Source organism: Loxodonta africana, chromosome 4, assembly GCF_030014295.1.
Source record: "Loxodonta africana isolate mLoxAfr1 chromosome 4, mLoxAfr1.hap2, whole genome shotgun sequence".
Taxonomy (NCBI): Eukaryota; Metazoa; Chordata; class Mammalia; order Proboscidea; family Elephantidae; genus Loxodonta; species Loxodonta africana.
In genome coordinates this window covers 59,832,870-59,837,794 of record NC_087345.1, presented here as the reverse complement: position 1 = coordinate 59,837,794, position 4,925 = coordinate 59,832,870, and the positions used below count along the sequence as shown (strand labels likewise).

Genomic DNA, 4,925 nt, shown 5'->3' with positions numbered 1-4,925 from the left:
TTCTCTGGTATGAGAAATGGTGAAGATGGAGGGTGAAGTTGAGGGGATCTGAATTAAGGTATTAAAAAGATCATCCACTGTCTATACTAAAGAAGTATTTGCACACTCCAAATCTGTTTAAATAAATGCCAGGAGGCTTTTTTAAAAGCTTAAGATAAGCTACATCTTAAAAATCCTCTCGAAAAGTAGTAAATTGAAGGCATCAGCCCCTTCTCTTCTCCCCCAAATAGCTAAAGATCATTTTAATTTGAAGAAGAAAACAAAATGCTAATATGTAAAGTATTTTCAGTTGTTTGAGAGGCCCTGACCCATTTGATAGCTTATGATTAAATAAGAAACAAAACCAGACCTAAGCTCAATAATAAATATAAGGCAGGTGTTCTGGTCTATACTATTCTTGCCTAGATGGGGACTGGATGAGAAAGTTACCTACTCTGCCATTTATTCCTTAGAAACCACATACACACCTTAAATTCTGACACAGCACGATTTGATTTCAAAGATGGAATGCACAGACTATGCTAATTTCAAGGTGAAAAACAAAGTGCTTCTCTTGATATTTGAGGTGGAGAGTTGCTGAGACTTTATTCTCCACAACTCATATCTTCAGAGTCCTCACATCGACTTTCATCAGGACAAATACCCTCTGGTATTGTTGGCAACTCAGGAACACCATAGTAGCTCTCTTGGAGGCTCTGGGCTCCACAACTTGAAACAATCCAGGTCAACTTCTTGTGATGTGGTTTACAACATTGAAGAGAAAATATTCAAGTAGGCATGTAGAAAATCTCTCTGCCCAGTGTCATTAATCTTTGAATGGTTATAAAAAGCAGGGGACTTTTTAATAATTCAATGAATTACAAAGTTTCTTCTTCAAGAGTGACAAAGCATAATGCTAACATAGACAGTTTTACTTTTGAAAAGGCTAGTCAAAAATTGTAAGCTTTTGGCTGAACTTCCAGTTTATCAAAGATCAATATTTCTTTCCTTTTTGAATTATGAAGTGTAATAGTCTAATAAAAGCAAAAAAAAAAAAAAAAAAAAAGTAAAGCTGTAGTAGCTTCCAACTCATAGTTATGGATTTTTCTGAAATTATTTTTTCATTTTTTTCCTGTCAGATGAGGTGCATTTAAATTGACTAATCTGGATTACTTCATGAATGAATAGAACATTGCATTCTTCTTCAACTATTCTGGCAGCCAACAAAAACAGCAGACTCCAACGAAAGATGAATTTTAGGTTTCATCCTCATAAAAGCCAAGAATTTGTCTAAAATATTAGCAGCCAGGATAAGAGTTGCAGTGCAAAAAAAAAGTTGGTTGAACTCCTTAGATCGTCTACCTTGTCATTTCTCTATCTTCAACACAAAGTGATGGCATTTTCATGGGTAGCTCCATCAAATTCAGTTCTTTTTCATGGGGTTGGAATCTCTGTTCCTGATGCAGATAGAGTTTCAACAGCCTGAAATACCTGGACCTATTCAAAGCCTGCTAAGACCTATCCTCCCAAATCCTTCTCCATGAGGGAAATGGGATGTCATAGTTCAGATAAAACTGTATGCAAAAGGGACATCACAGATTTTTTTTCCTGGGCCAGGGATCTTCCCACTCAATGGTGCCCCCTAACTGGCATCCAGCCCTTCACCATCACTTCTGCCTCTTACTAGACCTTGCTGCCTAAGCTTCATGCCACTAACTGTGTCCACCTTTCTGCTGGTAGCACCTGCCCCCCCCAGACCACTGGTTTCCCCACAGCTCTGAGACCATGCCAGACCATGCACAGAGGCTGAAGCAAATGTCTTCTTCTTGATCATATTCTTAAATTTCTAAAGCTTGTTCTTGATCTCTGATTGTTCTTTTTTCATAGGATCCTGTTTTTGTTTCATAGCCAGAATACCTTTTCTCCTCAGTGATATTAAATATATCTTTTGGTTTTTTTGTTTGTTTGTTTGTTTGTTTTTTCTGATCCATGATCATCTTTGTTTTATCCAGGTTATTTTTATTTTCACCTCTGTCTCCTAAGCTGTCTTTTCTGAAACAACTAGTGATTGTCAACTTTCCATTCATATGTCAGACTGAGAAGCTGATTGAAAAATGTACATCTATGTGTATTGGGGGGAAATTGTTGTTGTTAGGTTCTGTAGAGTTGGTTTCGACTCATAGCGACCCTATGTACAAGAGAACAAAACACTGTCCGGTCCTGCACCATCCTCACAATCATTGTTATGCTTGAGGCCGTTGTTGCAGCCATTGTGTCAATCTATCTCATTGAGGGTCTTCCTCTTTTTTGCTGACCCTCTACTTTACCAACCATGATGTCCTTCTCCAGGGATTGGTTCCACCATCCATGCTTCTAAGGAGGATTCTGGCTGCACTTCTTCCTTATCGATGTACTGCTGCAACTGCTTTTGAATAATCTTCAGAAAAATTCTACTTGGGTGTGATATTGATATTGTTCGATAATTTCCACATTCGGTTGGATCACCTTTCTTTGGAATGGGCACAAATATGGATCTGTTCTAGTTGACTGGCTATGCAGCTGTCTTCCAAATTTCTAGGCATAGACGAGTGAGCACCTCCAGTGCTGCATCCGTTTGTTGAAACATCTCAGCTGGTATTCTGTCAATTCCTGGAGCTTCGTTTTTCACCAATGCCTTCAGTGCAGCTTGGACTTCTTCCTTCAGTACCATCAGTTCTTGATCATGGAGTGGGGTATAAACTCAGCTGTCTGGGACTTTGGGAAGCAGGCTGATAGTTCTGCATTTCGGTGTATATATATATATATATATATATTTACATAATTCCCCTGTTCTTAGCTACTGAAGGCACTCCTACCTCATACTAGTTGTCTCTGAATCTAGAGCCTCATTTTTTAGGTTCCTCCAAAAATTAAATCTGTTAACTATAATGGATGTGAGTGGGGTAGTTTCCTGATTGCCCAGGGATGTGGAGGGGACCAGGGAAGTTCAGTCACTCTGCGTATAGATTTTCAGCTAATCATGTTGCCAGTCATGTACTTCACCCCATGTTCCAGTAACTCTGCAAGGCAAAGTAGATCAAGACTTATAGATTCCTCAAACCCTGTAGGCATTTGGATTGTAATTTCTTCCAGTCTGCTAAGTCAATTACAACTCTTCCATCAGTTTCCTCCCTTCCAAAACTTTTGAAATTTCTTATCCACAGTTGTGTCTTACATTCGCTTTATCTTTGTGGGTTTATACTTTTTTCCCCCATTGGTATTTTAATGGAATTTTTGGAGGAAGAGCTGATGAACAACGATGGTCAACCTGCAGTTTAACTAAAAGGGCTCAATAGTTAATGCTTGACATTTTTAAAACACTGAACAGCATTGTAAGTTTACATATGGTCTGGGGGCAACATGTAATGCCATATATCAAATATAAAAAAAAAAAAGTATTTCAATATCCTTTTGGCTCTACCTTAAAAAGAATAATCAGAATTTGACCACACTTACAGTTCTATCCTAGCCTAGTGACACCATTTTAGACCAGGCTACTGCCATTAGTCATCTGGGTTACTGTAATAGCCTTTTTTTTTTTTTTTTAAACTGTTGTAAATAGATAACACAACATTTGCCAATTCAACATTTTTCACATGTGCAGTTCAGTGAGACCAATTACATGAATCATGTTGTGTAACCATCACCAACATCCATTGTCAAATTTTCCGTCACCATAAACAGAAGCCCAGTGTGCAACAGCTTTTTAATCTCTGCTCATTTGACTACCCTTCCCCCACAATCTCTTCAAAATAGCAGGCAGAGTGATCCTATAAAATCATAAATTAGACTATACCAGTTCTCTGCTCAGAATGCCCAGTGACTCCCCATCTCCTCATGGCAAAATCCCAATTCCTTGCTATGATTTACAAGGCTTTGCATAATTTGACACTTTGTTACCTTTCAGGGGTCTTTTCTTGCTACTCTCCTCTTTCTCTCCACTCTAGCCACACTGCTAATTGTTTCTTTTACATTCCAGTCTGCCACCTCAGGTGCTTTCCATTTGTATTTCCCTCTAAAATGCTTGACCCCTAGTTTGCCACATGACTAGCTCTCCCACTTCTAAGAAGTCACCTTTCTAAGGAGGCCTCTACCCTCCCTATCCAAAATTTCAAATTTCCCCACAGCATTTCATATCCTATTCCTACTTTGGAGCCCTAGCGTCATTGTGGTTAAGAGCTCAGCTGCTAATCAAAATGTCCACAGATCGAAACCACCAGCCACTCCTTGGGAACCCTATGGGGCAATTCTGCTCTGTCCTATAGGGTCACTATCAGTTGTAATCATCTCCGCGAAGTGGCTTTGGTTTTGGTTATTCCTACTTTATTTTTCTCCTTAGCAGTTATCACTATTTAATCTACTATTTATTTTACTAATTTATCTTATCATCTGTGTCTCGATAAAAATGTAAGTTTTATGACAGCAGGAATATTGTGTTTTGTTCACTGCAGCTCTAATTATCAAATGGCGCATAATAAACTACCCCATATCATGCTGTCTTAAAAAAATTCATGTATTATTTACAGTCTCAGCTTATTCCAATTGGCAGCATAATTTCTTCTAAAAAGACCATTACTTTGTTCTCAAATTTGTGCATTATGATTTGGGGAAGGCTTGGATGGGTGGGTGGTTGTTTCTGCTCCAAAAGGGGTAGTCGAGGTGCAGAACCACTTCCAAAATGGTTTCTTCACTTACATGTCTGGCACCTCAGTGCTCACTGGCCATTCTCTCCGCATGATATTCTATCATCAAGAACCTTACCATGAGGATTGTCCTGTCATAGTCTGGTGGCCTCAGGGTAGTAATACTTCTTACAGGCTGGCTGGCTTCCAAATGCAGGAAGTGAAAGCTGCCAAGCAGTTTAAGGACTTCCCCTGGAACTACTATAGTGTCACTTCTGCCATATC

The 4,925-nt window shown here is 39.0% G+C and overlaps 1 pseudogene; it reads right to left on the bottom strand.

The window, feature by feature from the left end:
• Positions 1–527: 527 nt before the first annotated feature.
• Positions 528–1,521, bottom strand: LOC100673155 (cyclin-G2-like; annotated as a pseudogene).
• Between the last annotated feature and the right edge of the window lie 3,404 nt (positions 1,522–4,925).